The following is an 18,241-nucleotide window of genomic DNA, read 5'->3' on the forward strand; positions in this document are numbered from 1 at the left end:
CCGTACTGCGCAGAGAGCATTTGGTGCGATGGAGGCAGAAGATAACCCACTCCGTGTTGGCGGAAAATGCCAAAACTTAGCCCACGGTGTTCTTCCCACGCACACCGTAAGAAACATAACAATATTAATAGGAAACCTTCCTGCTGTGCGGAAAAAAAATAAAAAATAAGAAAAAAATAAGGATTATTTGAACACTGAGGAACTGAATCAAATTTATTTTGGATGGAAAGGGAATATATTTCGAGCAGGACTGTTGGCCCCTCCCCGTCAGGGTATGACATCATATCCCATTACCCCGTTTTTTAAAGGAAGTGCAGCAGGGAATGAGACTATGGAGGACTGTGCCGACTCGAAACACCCATCGGAATTTTTAATTGGTCGGTTGGAGAGATGATGGATCAGCCCATTGGGTGGTAGAGTTGTAGGCCGCCTGAGGCTCCCTGTTATGCGGCAGAAGGACTATCGCCACCATGGACCTGCCGCCCTAGGCCAAGAGAACGTGTCACTGCCTAGAATGGGTCTGATCTTCAAATAGCAGAGTTTTCAGATTTTTTTGGGGAAAATTTTAATTTTTTTATGATTAAGCAACCCAACAGTATGGAACCTTAAGGCTGATGAATGATGATGTCCCCTACCACATTCTGTGTTCCATTCTCTTTACGAGCGAGGATCTCATTCGTTTTTAGTGTTTCTCCTGTGGTTGTCATGTTGTGTCCACGTAAGAAGACCCACCATTAGTCAGAGAGGCTGGGAAAGTCTTTGTTGACTATAACAGCCGACTGCTTCCAAAAAAAAGCCGTGTTATCATCAGAACGGTGTTAAAAAAAACACTCGGGATTAATTAGTAAATGTGTTCACAAAAATTAGAACACTCACTTGATGCGACAAATACTTAATTATAATCCAAAGTAACATCACAATTTTCCACAGGAGCGAAGCTGTTCATGAAAACAGAGGCGCTTCAGCGAAATGTTTAATGAAAGGTCATGAGCCCGTGTTTCGAAACAACCCCAGAACATGTACAAATATATCAGACGGCTCGCAGTCGCCAATCATGACGTTCGGTTCGTTCGGCACCGCGGTTCGAAGCCAATTAAGGATGGCGCCTTCCGATTTGCTCTTTTTTGCAGCCTACATGAGAAAAGGCCCAACCGCCAGTCCCGTTACCAACGTGGATCTCCTATCATCAAAAATATTCAGAATCCCATACAGATTAGGAGGGCAATTCGTTTCCAAGTAGTTTGCCCATTCCACTTTATGACATCATGCAGCCTGCTGTATATAAGAATTGGTAGAAAGGTCAACAGTATGAGGTCATGAGTGATGTCACAACATTGGCTGCAATTGTTCTAGCGCGATATAGAAATATCTCTCAGGTTCCTCATTCACCCTTCTTAAATACAACTTAGAAGATGACGCTACATTAACTGTTAATAATCCTACACTATGTAGGAACGTTTCTGTTTTCTTAACTTATGATCAAAAAATCTCATATTTTTTTCATCATTATTGTTTTATTGTGAATATTGTTCTGAGATTTTTCATTAGAGGTTCCCTCTAATAAATGATTTGAAGTCCTCAGGATTTACAAGACCCGATAATAATAAAGAAGAAATAAAGCGGCGGGAAATGATCCCAGTGATGCTGCTGGTGATCTTGGAACGTCTTATGAGGAGCTAGAAACCAACCCTCATTAACTCCGATCGCTTACAAAGAGAGCGAGCAAACAGTAGAAGTATTTGACTTAATAGGATGGGATTCTAATGAAAATAGCAGAACCAACACTCCGATTAAGGTCCGCATGTGATGTTTATTGACTCCTTAGCTTAAAAAGGTAGCAGAATGTCCTCAAATTGTTTGTCCAATAGATTGAAAGCCAACGCAAGCCACAAGTATTTTCTTTCCTTGACTCATCCTTTCTTTCTTTTTGTTGGAATTTAATGTCCTCCTCATTTTCCTCGCATCATTTATTTTTCTTATTTCTTATAAGAGTCCCCCCCCTCCTTCCATTTAATCACCCAAATGCTTCTTCAAACAGCCCCTAGGGGCAGCATCGTCGTTGTCCACAAAATTCCAGGTGGAGGGCTTCTACGTGACCTTGGCTTTCAATCTTCAAAATGGAAAACGCACTTGTGGGAAACATAAAATATGGTTTTCTTTTTTGGAATTGCGTGAAGAAAGGTCCATGGTGGAAGATGATGGAGATTCGAGATGGTGCATGTGGACATAGTCATGTTGGTCCAAGCAAAGACGGAGCCTTTACTCTTTGGGTAAACATAGCAAAGGTGGCAGTCAGAAGCCTTTGGTGCCTTCAAGGTCTCTTCAATCCAGGATTTAGGTCATAATGGGCATTGAGGTCCTGTGTCCAGTGCAACTTTATCTCATAGCAGTAGGAAAAACCTGAAAGAACACAGAGACAAATGATGTCATGGTTTGTGGAAGAAGGACACAATGGAGACAATGGAGACAATGGAGACAATGGAGACAATGGAGACACGTCCTCCTTATTCCACTAAAGACATTTTCCTCAACATTTTGTCAACTTACTGCCACTAGTAACAAATCCATCGATGGACTCCACCACAATGCCGATGTTTTAAATTCCTGAAAGGAGGCCTGAGAAATCTGAACTGTAATTTATCTTTAAAAAAAAAATTAAATCGTCCAATTTTTCTCCAGTCTTGCTGAACAAATATAATAAAAAAGCTGGTGATCAATTTTTTAACTCTTTGTATGTTAACGGTCTTGATTGTGGGAATTATGGAGCATCATCCGTGTTGTTAGTTCAAATGTCCCCAGGTGCCCCTAAATTCCCCCACGAGACGTCGTAAACGCATTCTGCTCATGGATAGAAGCCATTCGGGTGTTAATGACGGGAGTGCGTGTGCGTTTGGGCAGTCTGAATAATAATTATAGAAATAGGTAATATAAAAACACAGCCCACTCTGCGGGAGATGCCCTCCTGCCCCCCCCCCCATAGCTCTGCGATCTCCGTATTAATAACTGGCATCAGAAAGCACAATTAAAAGTCAAAAGTGTGCGCCAGCCAGGCCGGGGATGAATGCGTTTTCCCATTAAGTAACGGAAAGGCAAAAGGCAACCTAATTATTAGCAGGCCAGCTGGGGTCCTGATAGTTTTTGGCTGCTGCGCATGCTGAGAATTGGAATGTTCTGGATTCTATAGTGTACGGATTCTTGAACGGAATCCAAAAATGCCAGCTGTGATTGATGAAATACTGATACTGGTCCTAACTTTAAAAGGGGAACTCCCGTCTACTTTTGGAATGACTTGTATGACACGGTGTTTTAAAAAAATCTTGAAAAAGTTGGGTTTTTTCCAAAAAAAACATTTCTAGTTTTCAAATAATTCCTTTCAAACAGCTGCGTACCAGCTCAGCTTTCACCACCCAGCTGAACACCCCGATTAATGAAAGTCTATGGAGGGAGGGACTTCATTAGCATCGCCATAAAGCATCAGCTCAGTGTGGTGATTGAGCAGGGAAAGTCACATGACCGACAACAATGGCCGCCTCCAGGTCTGCAGATAAAGCCATGTTTTTGTCGACACAGACCGGCATTATTTCTTCCTTTCTTAAAATGTTCTTAACCCCTTAAGGACAATGGGCGGTCCCTAAACCTATTGAAAACAATGCATTTTGACGGGCTTTGTCATTAAGGGGTTAATTATGTGATTTTAAAGATGTTGTCCCTGTACCAGAACCTTTCCTGCTCTTTTATTGTTTTTTCCCCATGTTCTCTCCGTGTTTTGGGATATTCTATTAATAGTTCTATAGTAATTAAGGTTTCAAACTCCATGAAGTTAAACTCCGTTTGCCAACCAAACAGAACGTTCCATATTCTGAAAAGAATTCCGCGATTTCATTTCAAAGTCCGTCACAATGTGGGTTTCGCTTTGATTAATTCAGCTACTAAGCGATTTGATGAATCCCCCAGACTGCTTTGTTTCCTGAGTCCGGATGCAATTAAAACCCTTGTATCGGAATTCTTTTTCTCTCGATTTGCTCTTATTTTTCTAATTTTTTTTTTTAGATCTCTAAAGATTTATTTGACTCTTTAATGTCTTGATCTCCTTTTTTTTGACTCCTCACCTAATACAGCTTGAAACGGTAACACACATCACAAACCTGAATAAACTAATTCAATGAGTTACTAAGTAACACAGATGCACAAAAACGTTTTAACTCCTGGAGCGGGGGGGGGCAATGGTCTCCCCTGGCCGAGTTTTGCCGTCAGGGCTTAAAGGTCTGTACGAGTGATTCTATTGGTCGCTCAGGGAGCTCGTCTGGCATCAACCAATGAAGGGCAACTGCCCTTTATTGGTTGATGCCAGAGGAGCTCCTTGCCGGCGACCAATAGAGTTCCTCGCACAGACCTTTAACTCCTGGAACCTCCCCAGGCCAAAAAAACCAACAATTTTCCAGCGGTAGTGATGACATCAGCAACTGTGTATTTTATAAAATTTAATGCAAAACTTTTACTTTTGCAGATGATGCTTTTTATAAAATAACGTATATTAAAATACTTAAATTATGTATTATTCTTTGGCATGGCGCCCCGTGACATTAAACTGTCCCTTGTGACTTCACGAGCCTTGCTGACTGTGTAAAGGGCTGCTATCTATGCCATTGAGGTTCATTTAGTTGTTTATTCGTATTTCTTTTATGTGGTCATGTAAGATTCAGACATCCGTGTCCTGTATTTAAGGAGATTCACGCAAACACCGCAGATAACTCCAGGCCGTTCAGGACAAAATCCTCATTTCTCAAAAGTTTGTTTTCGTTCCTTCTAAATCACGGAATTCCATGTCAGCTGTTTGGGCTCTTTCTTAATCTTTGGGGTTTTTGTCATTCGGTTCATTGCATTTTGTAGCATAGAGATATAGAACCTGCCAACAGATCGGCCCCATCCGGCCCCCGTCTAGTCGCCCGTTTCTCCTGCTGTAAAGACTCAAACCTTAATCAGTCGTTGGTCTCGTCTTAGATTCAGGAGCCGTATGTCTATCCCATGCATGTTTAATACCCTCGCTGTATTACCCTCTACCACTTCTGCTGGGAGGCTGTTCCACTTATCTACCACCCTCTCAAGTAAGAAATGTTTTTCTTACCTCGCGCTGGTATGATCAGTTTCCGTGGTCCCCTTCTCACTCGCGGTTCATATACCCTCCTCGTACTATTATGTGCAATTTATGTGTCAAAATTAGCCAGAGCTGCAATATCCGATCAATTTTCTTTTCGCGTTTCAGAATGACAGAAGAAATTTCCTCCTCTTCTCTCCAAAGAGATCTTTAAATGGGAAATATAACGTTCTTTTTTTATCCTGCGCTGCTCCCAGTAATCTCTGTGGACTGAACAGATTGGGCTTGGTGGGTAAACCAGACACTGATATACTGATATTACTGTATACAGCGCTGGGGGTTATATTACTGTATACAGCGCTGGGGGTTATATTACTGTATACAGCGCTGGGGGTTATATTACTGTATACAGGACTGGGGGTTATATTACTGTATACAGCGCTGGGGGTTATATTACTGTATACAGCGCTGGGGGTTATATTACTGTATACAGCGCTGGGGGGTTATATTACTGTATACAGTGCTGGGGGTTATATTACTGTATACAGTGCTGGGGGTTATATTACTGTATACAGCGCTGGGGGTTATATTACTGTATACAGCGCTGGGGGTTATATTACTGTATACAGCGCTGGGGGGTTATATTACTGTATACAGCGCTGGGGGTTATATTACTGTATACAGCGCTGGGGGTTATATTACTGTATACAGGACTGGGGGTTATATTACTGTATACAGCGCTGGGGGTTATATTACTGTATACAGCGCTGGGGGTTATATTACTGTATACAGCACTGGGGGGTTGTTACTGTATACAGCGCTGGGGGTTATATTACTGTATACAGCACTGGGGGTTATATTACTGTATACAGCGCTGGGGGGTTATATTACTGTATACAGCACTGGGTGGTTATATTACTGTATACAGCGCTGGGGGGGTTATATTACTGTATACAGCGCTGGGGGGGTTATATTACTGTATACAGCACTGGGTGGTTATATTACTGTATACAGCGCTGGGGGGGTTATATTACTGTATACAGTGCTGGGGGTTATATTACTGTATACAGTACTGGGGGTTATATTACTTTATACAGCGCTGGTGATTATATTACTGTATACAGCGCTGGGGGGTATATTACTGTATACAGCACTGTGGGTTATATTACTGTATACAGCGCTGGGGGGGTTATATTACTGTATACAGCGCTGGGGGGTTATATTACTGTATACAGCGCTGGGGGTTATATTACTGTATACAGCGCTGGGGGTTATATTACTGTATACAGCGCTGGGGGGGTTATATTACTGTATACAGTGCTGGGGGTTATATTACTGTATACAGTGCTGGGGGTTATATTACTGTATACAGCGCTGGGGGTTATATTACTGTATACAGCGCTGGGGGTTATATTACTGTATACAGCGCTGGGGGTTATATTACTGTATACAGCGCTGGGGGGTTATGACTGTTGTAGCTTCGATCTTCCGGGCTAGGCTTACTCCCCCCTTAAAACCCCCAATAAAGACACCACACCATAGAATATGGATAAGAAAAGGCCACAGCCAATTTTATTTATTAGAGTCATTGTCACGCCAAAACCTGAAACAAAACATCGGTGCGTTAACAAGGACAATGACTCAAACACCAACATGTAAATATTTACAATAAACACTCAAGCTTGCCAAGTAATCCAGGTAGCATAACCCAATACCACTTAAGGAAGGGACATACCGAGATGCCCCCACCCTGACCTGAGGTTCCCAGCACTGACAGCCAAGAACCTCCCACCAGATGTTACCAACCATTCACTTACCACCACATTAACCCCCTGGATACCTGGCAAGCTGCCGCCCCACAGGCTGTGACAAACGACACCAACCCACAAACAAAAGAAAAAAGGGGAGGGAGGGTGGGACACGCAACCAGGTAAGCTAACCACAAAAAATGGTTCCTGAGCCCGGGAAAGCAGGCACTTATATAATCTACCCCTAACTCCACCCCCGAAATTCCCGCCAAAAAAGCCTACCCCTCCTCCGCACAACAGTCAAGGCCCACTATAGCCCATGCTGGCCCCCCCGTGGGCATCATTACTGTATACAGCGCTGGGGGTTATATTACTGTATACAGCGCTGGGGGTTATATTACTGTATACAGCGCTGGGGGGTTATTACTGTATACAGCGCTGGGGGTTATATTACTGTATACAGCGCTGGGAGGTTATATTACTGTATACAGCGCTGGGGGTTATATTACTGTATACAGCGCTGGGGGGTTATTACTGTATACAGCGCTGGGGGTTATATTACTGTATACAGCGCTGGGGGGTTATTACTGTATACAGCGCTGGGGGTTATATTACTGTATACAGCGCTGGGGGTTATATTACTGTATACAGCGCTGGAGGTTATATTACTGTATACAGCGCTGGGGGTTATTAATGTATAAGAAACTTTTATTACTTTTGTTCCCATTTCTAAGCTGAACCCTCGCAAAGCAAGACATTTTCGTGATACGGATGATGATTCGGTTCCAAGTTTTCTTATATCTAACAAGGGCATTCATTTCAAACAAAAATCCAATTATAATAATGGTGTCAGCACGATCCAAGTTCTGACAATTTCCGAGTAATAAAATTAGTGTGATTGAGTCCTGGGTGGACGTTACTGATCTTAATATCAATTACAAGTTCTAAAATGTTAATGCCAATTTATTTTTTTTGGGGGGGAAACAGCTTTTGATCTTTGGAGGTTTTAATATTTAAAGCTTATTTTATTCATTCTCAAAGAGATGACGCATTTCGCTCTGTCGTTCAAAATGGCAGAACGTCTCAAAACTGTTTTTTTTTAAATATTTTTTTTTATCTTTCCCTATCTTACATTTCTTATTGGCCAATGGGTTAGAAGACGCCGTCCTATAAAAGCTTTTGGCCAATTTTTTTGACGTTACCATCAGGTCAAGGACCAGTCAGCTGCTTCGACGTTCTTCTTATTAACGTGATTTGGGTTTTTTTTTCTAAGAATTGATACAAACTTGCATCTCTTCACCAGAATCTTCGCTCTCTAACAGAGGAGGCTACGTTTTCGAGAGGTTGTTGTCCTTCGTCCTTTACGGTTTCTTCTTTTCTCGTGGGAAATGGAGGTTTGTTGAGTGAAATCTGGCAGGGGTTTATCGCGTGACTTCTCTTTTGTTGGGTTTTTGCCACCATCTTCATTACTAGCCATAACATTAAAAAAGATAGCAGGAGCTAATATCTACCGAACCTAAACAATGTCCCAAAAACAGGCCACGTTTCCTCTTTAGAACCTCAAGGTTTACGTGAGGATTCGTCGTATTTATATATATAACATTTTTCATTTATGTTTTGGATACCAGTTTTTGTTATAGAAGCTCGGAGCTGCAAAGGGGGGCCGTAAATTACACGATTTTACAGCCGATCGGTCCATTTACTATCGGAAAAGGTCACCTAAATTATGCACGGTGCCCAGATGAGCCATTGATCTTCCAGCAGAGCTTTATGTAGCTAAACCTAACTATATATTGCACTGTTGTCGACAAGAACCAACGCAAAATTAAATTGGGAAGCCCACTTAATCCCCGTCGCCAACAATTCTGGAGAAAGGATCTCCTCGGTTGCTGGCACAAAAACCAAGGTGGAAACGATAGCATAGAAATGGGGCCGCTGATCCATTCTCAAGCATTCTCATTCTTCGAAACTTAAACATACTCACAAATATCTCATACAAAAGAAAAGTTGGGGCTCAACCCAAAGAAGAACAGCCACTTAACAGACTGTCCTGGGATGAATCCCTGCTTGGAGGCATCTCAAGCTTCAGCTCACTTGAGCCATTACTGTGGAAAAAAATACCTCGGCCCACGGATCAGTCTGGCCCTGCCTACAGAGATAGCCCGAAACCGAAATGGCAAGGCAAATCTTCTCTGTACAAGAAACCCAACAAACCAAGACATGTACGTCAGTGAGATATAACCGATATCCCACCGGGAGGAAAGAGGTCCACGCCTGGACTCAACTTTACACCTGGTGTGGAATCCCAAGAGATTCCCCCAAAGGACAAAATCTGAGAATGGACCTGCCCTACAGGGTTCCTCCTCTCGGGAAAGTCTCAAGTTTTTGCGGTAAATCACCACCAACATACCAGAACCAAATGTTATACAAATTTACTCCACATGAAGGAACCGACAGCCCCAGATGTACATTTTGACCATCATAAGCCTCATCAGTTAGGTCCAGTTGGTATCCTTCTAGCCACAAGTAAGCAAGGAAATCCAAATCTGGACTTATCTTTACACTTGCTTGTTCTCCAAAAAATTTTTTTATGGCAGTTCACCCTTCGGGGATCTCTTGAGGTCCACCCCAAGTGTAAATGTTAGTCTAGATTTGGATCTCCATGCTTATTTGTCCCTAGCAGGATACTAGCCGCATGCCACTATATAAAAAAATATATATATTTTAAGCATGTTCTGTTTGTTAGGGGGGAAGTATTTTTCCAGCACACAGTTTGCTTCCTGCTATATATCATCCTTTAACTTCCTGTTCAGAAACAGAGAAGAAAGACTAGATCCCATCAACCTTCTGAGGAACAGTCAGATAGCTTAGTTGCAAAAAGTGATACTTCTTCTGAAATAAATGAGTTTGCCCTTCCTTAATTAAGTTTCTAAACGAGAGGACAATATGGATGCAATTAACTAATTTTAAGGAAAGAAATATAAACAACTTCCTTTACGGAGATATCCCAACAGCATGGTTTTGAAAGACCGTAAACATGTCCTCATCATGCTCTCTCCATGTTCCTTTCCTCACTTTCTTTACCTCCGCTGTGATTTTACCCACCAGCGATTCTCTATTCTCTAATTCCTACGAAGTCTTTTATCATCCATTTTTCCCTTTATCTCTCTTTATCTCTCCTATCCGTATCCTCTTTCACTCCTCCTTTTCTCCACTCATCTCCCGCTGCCCGTCTCTCTCTCCCCCTCGCCTCTCTCTCTCTCGCTCACTCCTTGGTTCTCCCCTCGCCTCTCTCTTTCTCTCTCTCTTGCTCACTCCTTGGTTCTCCCCTCGCCTCTCTCTCTCTCGCTCACTCCTTGGTTCTCCCCTCGCCTCTCTCTCTCTCTCTCTTGCTCACTCCTTGGTTCTCCCCTCGTCTCTCTCTCTCTCTTGCTCACTCCTTGGTTCTCCCCCTCGCCTCTCTCTCTCTCGCTCACTCCTTGGTTCTCCCCCTCGCCTCTCTCTCTCTCGCTCACTCCTTGGTTCTCCCCCTCACCTCTCTCTCTCTCTCGCTCACTCCTTGGTTCTCCCCCTCACCTCTCTCTCTCTCTCGCTCACTCCTTGGTTCTCCCCCCGCCTCTCTCTCTCTCTCGCTCACTCCTTGGTTCTCCCCCTCGCCTCTCTCTCTCTCGCTCACTCCTTGGTGCTCCCCTCGTCTCTCTCTCTCTCTCTCTCGCTCACTCCTTGGTTCTCCCCTCGTCTCTCTCTCTCTCTCTCGCTCACTCCTTGGTTCTCCCCCTCGCCTCTCTCTCTCTCTCTCTCGCTCACTCCTTGGTTCTCCCCTTGCCTTTCTCCTTTTTTTTCAATCACGTATGGAGTCTCTTTATCCTGCACACAGAGGCTGAAAGAGACTTATACCTGTTGTGTGAGGTTAAACGCTTTAATAAGTAACCCGACGTCTTCAAAGCTACTTCCCAGTCTTCTCACGGAACGGCGACAGAAGAAAAGCAGGTTTTCTTGAAAGATAATTTCCTAATAATCGGCTCTATATTCTGATATAAATTAGAGAGTCCGGCAAGCAATAAATTGCACGTATGTTTTCCAGACACCTCATCTATCTCTCTTTCGTCTGATGATTCTTTTTTTTGTATTCTTTTTCATTCTACACTATTGTCAAGAAAGAATCTTTTCACCAACTTACAAAGATGCCGTCCTACCGTGAGATTAGCGAAATTTTATTCTTGGAAAGTTTTAGCGAACACTGACATTGTTTAAACTTTGTCATTCTGGAAAACAGACCCATTACAGAGAATGTTACCTAAAACTAAGGTCTTATGATGTCATATCCTGTGCTTAGGAGGAAGCATAGTGCAAAGTGAGTGGCAGTCGGCGTAGGGCAGCACCGAAGATAAATACGAAACAGAACATCTGAACGTTCAATGCCATTATTTTACTTTAATAAAATGTGATTTTTTTTTTAAAAAAGCACTTTTCATCAAAATAGTAAAAACGGTTAAAAATATATGAAAGTAGACCTAATTTATTGTCTCTGTTGCTCTAAAAACATGTATTTAACGCGCTAAAAAGAAGGGGTCATATTCCTCTGGCGTTAATGAGCACAAAATGTTTACTTGCCCCTTTAAAAAGGAATAAGAAATGGAATTTTGCATGGACGAGGCACCAATGGAGGGCCAATATGAAATGTTATAGCTGCCAACTGTCCTGATCTAGTTAAGCTTGCTTACTGGTATGTTCTTCAGACTTCTAGAAGTTTGCCCACATCCAAGATACATCTACTGGACATTGATTGGGTTTTTTAGTTCCTTTTCATGCTTCCTCCATCAACCATCCGTCGGGAAAGGCCAAAGGTCAACTGCATGGATTTCCAACGCGGCTTCCGTTGGGATTATTCACAGTAAATTACCGCCTTCAATAGCCGCACTTTCTAAAGAAGAAATATTATTGATAGATTTACTTAGCCCGGTGCTTATTGTTATGTATCAAAAATAAACCGAAAAACCAAAAATCCATAGTGCCAGGTTCACGGAATACCACCGGCAGCTCAACACTTCACTGTCTGGTTATTAATAACTATTATTAATACGCGTTCCCATTCCAGAGATAGAATGCAAAGAAGATAAACCACCACATATTAACTCTTTATGACATCCGTTTAAGAAGTCAACAAGCGTCCACCCTAGGAAGGGACTATAGGGGTACAATGGATGGACTATAACGGACGATCATACCTGGGAACTTCCAGGCTTTGGCTACCTGGAGTCATCATTCTTTGGAGGGACTGGTGATGTTTGGGGGGGGGGTCCGTCGATGTTTGTGTGTGGGCGTGGTGCCATTTGTGGGTGGGGCTAGCTTTGTATGGGTCGGTAAATGGGCAGGGAGGGGGGGCGTGCTTCAACGCGCTCCCGTGAACTGGAGATTTTGCGCCATGACCTGAAGAAAAGTTGCTTCTTCCAGGGTCTTTGGGTCAAAATACTGAGACCAATAAAAAAGGAGACTTTGTGCCGCATCTCTGGAGCTGGAGCTTCTCCTAAAGGTTAGTATTTTTTTCATACTTCTTTATATTTTAGTCTAGAGAATGCAAAGTACTTTAATACGAATTATTTGATGAGGAGGCTGCTTGGGACACCGGGCGTCCGATCAGAAAGGAGGCTGGCTGAACAATGAAAAATGTCACAATTATTAGATTATTAGAACAATTATTAGATATATCCCTTTAAAAACCTCAAGAACTGACATAACATATGGAAATTACTCATTTAATGGTTAACATTGTTTGCAGGAGCACTTTGAACAGATCTATGACAATACGGGGCATAAGGTCTGCCACGTTGTACGTGGTGCCTTCACCTTGGCAAGGAGCCTGACGGCCGGGCGTAATCGCCACCAATCCATAACGGAGTCGTCTTTTATAAAGTTCTTCTTTCAGGCAGCGGCTTTCGAAGTTAATTAAGTTGGAAGACAGAGCCGGGCCCATTATGGACGCCTAATTATGCACAGCGAGGTGAGTTATTAAACTCTCGGTCATCACCGTGGCTAATTAGCCTCTCACGTCGGTCTCAGACGTCCCACGGTGGCTCATGAGGAAAACTCCGGAATGCTGTGAAACGTGCGGACACAAAGCTTTTTTGGTGGTCAATGCACGGTATGTGACAGACATGTAAATGGGACAATTTGGAGAGAAAAAAGACAGAGAGAGTTATAATATTTAACCTTTCGAGCACCAGTTAGGCAGGCGACAGACAGGGAACTGCGATGAGTAAGTTTTATACCCAAATGGATCCCAGCTTCTTCCATGTCCACCTTCATAATGCCCTATGGGGAGGCGAAAGCTGCCGTCAGTCGCATGAGCCTCACTGTTGAGACTGTAATGGCAGGTCCGGGACTGTTGGCAGCTATGTATCTCATACCTCCTGTAAATGGGGGCCGATGGGGTCATGGAATTAGCTGACATGCATACTAACATTCCCCATAAGAAGTTTAAAGCACTCGAAGTAGCAGCTCAATTTATTAATACGCGATAAGATGGCAGATTAACTCTCGAGAATCTCAGCCAGCATTTCCAAATAGGATTTAAATTCTCCTATTCGAATGTCTTCAGTCCGTATGAGAGCCGCTCCTGGCGGTATTAGGTACTTTTATCAATAGCCGTGACAAAATTGACACCAAGGGACCAAAATGAAAAGTATAATAAATCTATGCATTAAGTAGCTCGGCTCCTTTATAATTTCTGCGATATTGCCTGGGTTTGTCATTAATTATCTTAATAACTGCCAGTTCTGTTTACACTTTGTTGCCCTAATATACAATGCTTCATCCTGCAATTACACCGGGGTTTGAACCATATGAGTTTATGTTCCCCTCTATACATCAGCCTAACGTTTTGTAGGGGAATTGGTAAGAATGGCTTTTTAATTGGTGATTAGTGCATTGCTTGTTGTAGCTTTATAACTAAATGCTTATTTCTGAAACAACAACAAAGAAATGAATCTGTCAGACCCAGGAGTGGGAAGAAAGAAAAAAAGAGAAAAGAAGGAAGGAAGGAAGCGAGAAAGGGAGAAAGGAAGAGAGGGAGGTAAAGAGGAAAGGAAAAGGAAAAAAAAGAAAGAAGGAAGGAGTTAACGAGGGAAGCAAGAGAGGAAGGGAAGGAAGGAGGAAAGGAAGGAAGGGATGGAGAGAGGAAGGATAGGAAGAGGGGGAGGAAGGAATCTGCATTCTCAATATTTGGGACCACAATGTATTTGTTCTTTCAACTTAAAGTATTTAAGTATGGTTAATCGTACCTGGAATAGTGAAAATCATAGCATATAGTGGGGGGCCATTTTTGATGTGCAGGACCCCCAACAAAAATAGAAGTTAAGCAACTTCCTTTTAAACCAAGACCTGCCTACCCCATTCCTCTGCCTGTGACCTTCTTCAGTGCTACCTTTCACCTTCTACTTTATCTGCCCCATCTACACCCTCTCGTCCTAACTAACCTTATGGGAGCCGGCCAGGGAAGGTTATCCCCCCTAGAATTGTTGGCGTTCTTCTTATGATAATGGGGAAGCCAAACATAATTTGAATATTTTTTTTTAATATGTATTTCTTTATGAAGCTTAATTGGAGTCTAGATGTTTATTCTTACTCCCCAGTGAATATACTCAGGAGTTTGTAGGGTTTTCCTTTTTGTTAAAGTTGCAACAATAAAGGGAAAAAAAAAAGTTTCTGTTAACAATTTCAGATTGAGAAATTCCCCAAAGATCCTAGCAGTTCACGATTGAATATTCATTCAATTAATAAACATCGTACTCTGACAGCTGTCTTCACCCGAGCCATCTTCGGGATCTGGTGCATAGAATCCGCTTCCCAGCTGCCGCCCGGACCCCACTAATTTGATGTGTAAACTAAAGCCCTTTCCTTCGATCATCCCCAAACGACGATGAATACAGGAGTTGGTAAACTGGTTGAGTTTATATAAAGTTTTCCGGAACTTTGTAACATTTATTAATTCATCGGAATTCTCTTAAAGACAAGAGATGACCAAAGGTCTCGTAGCTTGGTGGGTATGAGACCAAAACCTGAAATGCATCATGAATTATATGCCCTTTGACTGGTGGCCCTGGCACTTTAAGGCATAAGTGCTCATGTAGCGTGCGGCTGGGAATATCCAGTTATTTGACTTAAACTGGTCATTTGCCCAGTGTGCCAGATGGCCAGTCCATTTCTCGTATTGTTTAATTGCAATACCACATATGTCCACAAGGGGCTCTAGACTAAAACACACCAGGGTTTTCTTCATTCCATTAGATTGGGGGTCTTTGTTGCCCAGAGCTCATTGTTTTTTTTGAAATACCAAGTTCCATCCGTCATTGAAGCCAAAAAAAACCCCCTAATAATTAATATCTAATATGTAGACACGAGAGTTTTGGCTTTTCTAGTGTGATCCAAGTAATTTTGGAAAGTGCTCTAATTATGCACGCCCTGGGTTATAAACTCAGAAATGAGATTTGATTTGTGACCGAGTACTGAAAGCAAAGGCACTTAATGAAATTTCCTCTCTTTTTTCGTACTTGAGCCGCCTGCCAAAAGTCCTTGTAACAACATACATTGTGAACGAGTATATTCCCTGACCTGGAACATGGAGTGTGTAGTATAAAAAACAAAATAAAATTAAAAAAGGGTGGTTAGGGTGACTTTCTTGACTTTTATGGTCCTGCAAAGAAGAAGCAGCTTCTGCTCTTGATGTTTCAGGATATGAAAGGCTAGAAACATAAGACGTTATATATGCCTCACTCCGCAGCCTCTTGTTGAGATGAAGGCTTCCCTGGCCTCCACTTACAGCCGACCTCCTCTACCATCAGAGTTCAGAAGCAGGCATGGCTGGAAGCTACAAAGTATATGTTTGCGGCTACTGAAAGTGGAATCGGTAGAGCATATTGTAATTGTGTCAAATGCATCGTCTGATGTTTTTCGGTCTTAAAAAATGTGCCGGTCAGCTTATTCCCGGCCGCTTTATGATTATGGCTTTAAAGAGCGAATCTTCTGCCGGACTGCGTTCATCTGCATGGTACCGCTGACAACAAAATGAACACAGCAACTTCAGAAGTCCTCTCCTATGCCTGCCTATACACCAATGTAATCTGTGCTCTGTATGGTTTTATTGTAAAGTTCCTGGCTAGAAGTAGTTAATCCTAATAGGTGTAGTAGAGGCAGGAACAGGCCAGGTGTGTATCTGCTCAATGAGGCTCATTTAGACTATGGAGGCTGTGCTAAGCCAGCTGGAAGCTTTTACGACGCAGAAAGCTATGATATAATGTTATGTCGATGTGACATCATATACGGGTTTCGCTCCAGAGACACAGTGTGTCCACCGGTAAATCCACTAACCTTCTTTTTCTGTATTAGTATGTTAGAAAATTGAGTTTATTGGTATGAACAAATAAAATTAAGACGGGATTTAAATTATATCTGCTGAAAAAAAATTAAAATAAATAATGTATCAGAATTAATAAAAAATGAGACTTCTTCATCTGGTCTGTACAGTTCGCGTTCGGCATTTTGCCCAGAGCAATAACGAGACAATTCTAAAAGAAAAATGTATCAAAATGTCTGCGTACGCAGGAATCCCAGACAGTTTCTACAGTAATAATAGCTTCACAAATTACCTTTGTGAGCAATCATAGGCCGTAAATATCTCCTATTTCTCTTACATGACTCAGTCATCAAATTTCCCTTTTTATCTGTCACTGCGGCTCCGCATTATCTCAGAACCTCTGCTTATTTTCTGTATCCTTTTTCACTTCATTTAATAAGCACAGTATAAATACAATACAAGATCATAAGAGGTCACCGTATTTTTCGATCTCCTCCGAGATTCCCCCCCCCTCACACTTATATATCTTCGTACTCTAGAGTCGGTTCCAATTCTGTGATGCTGACATTGGGATCAAGCTGCTTTGGCCACCTGACTTGAGTTGGCTGAAGTTGACTATTGGCCTTCAAATTCACAATGAGTGTCTAAGTACTGCATACCAAGTCCTCTGGCCACCGGAATTAAAGCTCAATTGAGTTCTTTGGTCAGTTGATAAAAACCTCCAACCTTAGAAAGTAAACCTGACTCCTAAGAAGGCCAGTTGACCCAGAACTGTTTTAAACTCAATAGAGTCACTAAACTTGATGACCAATTCTAGAGTTGACTGGATTGACAGTCATGGCGACCACCTTGAATGCAGTTGAGGTAAACACAACAACAGCTCAATAGATCCCAAAGGGAAAAGTGTGACGTTTGATTCAAAAGTAGTCTACAAAGCCTACATTTTTTATAAAAAGCCACGTTGCTCTTTTGGGTTGCTTTAGTTGAGTGGTATCAAGTTGTTCCAAATGAGGTTAGTTAGGTTACCTGTGGAACTTGACTGCTAACTAAAACCTGTACAAATAGAAACAAAGGATCTGTTGGCCATCCGGCCCTTTTTTCAATAAGACTCAATAAATCTTTAATCTCGTTTTAGATTCTGGAGCTGTATGCCTATCCAATGCATGTTTAATTTCCCTAGAGTGTTATACTTTTGTACCACCCCCACCTCAGTAAAAACACGACCCAGGTGGGACTCGAACCCACAATCCCCAGCTCCGGAGGCTGATGCCTTATCCATTAGGCCACCGGGCCAATTACTGTGTGCTTGCTTTACTTGCTTTCGATGCCTATGCCGGTGAGGGGTGGTGTGACAGGTTTCAGCAGGGTCAGCCAAGGTCAATAACAGTTACACCACTATACTTCTCCTTAATCACATTGAGCTTCATTGGCGCCAGGGGGTGTTGCAAATTTTGGAGGTTGCTGTAAAGACTCAATCAGTCCTTAATGTTGTGTAAGATTCAGGAGATATATGTCTATCCCATGCATGTTTAAATACCCTCGGCTGTATTTGCTTCACTAGAAGCTGTTCTACCACCACCTTAGTAAAAAGACCGCTTCCGACCCAGGTGGGACTCGAACCCACAATCCCCAGCTCCGGAGGCTGATGCCTTATCCATTAGGCCACTGGGCCAACTGCTGTGCTTGCGTGACTCCACCTCCATTACTTTCATCTGGTCTGTGGTCCCTACCTTTTCCCCAAACTCCCTTGGAAGGTAGGAGTTCTTTAAACTGATTCACGTCGCTGGTAATTCTACAACTGCTAGTTAGAGAACATGAAACGCAAAGTTTATTGTGTACCAAGAACATATTACAACGTAGCATAGATTAGCTATTTCCCCTATATACTGGATTACCCAACCCTTGTTATAACAAGAGGCCATAGTCTAAAACTGAAGGGTCTTTTGCTGAGGTAGTGGTAGATAAGTAGAACAGCGTCCCAGCAGAAGTGGTAGAGGGTATTACAGTGAGGATATTAAACATGCATGGGATAGACATACGGCTCCT

At 42.5% G+C, this 18,241-nt stretch overlaps 2 non-coding genes across 2 annotated transcripts; both read right to left on the reverse strand.

The window, feature by feature from the left end:
• Positions 1–17,415: 17,415 nt before the first annotated feature.
• Positions 17,416–17,488, reverse strand: TRNAR-CCG (transfer RNA arginine (anticodon CCG)). The gene has a single exon. It is a non-coding gene; the product is annotated as a tRNA-Arg (tRNA).
• A 306-nt stretch (positions 17,489–17,794) lies between these two features.
• On the reverse strand, positions 17,795–17,867 carry TRNAR-CCG (transfer RNA arginine (anticodon CCG)). The gene has a single exon. It is a non-coding gene; the product is annotated as a tRNA-Arg (tRNA).
• Positions 17,868–18,241: the final 374 nt, after the last annotated feature.

The sequence above is a fragment of the Spea bombifrons genome, chromosome 4, assembly GCF_027358695.1.
Source record: "Spea bombifrons isolate aSpeBom1 chromosome 4, aSpeBom1.2.pri, whole genome shotgun sequence".
In the NCBI taxonomy this organism is placed as follows: domain Eukaryota; kingdom Metazoa; phylum Chordata; class Amphibia; order Anura; family Pelobatidae; genus Spea; species Spea bombifrons.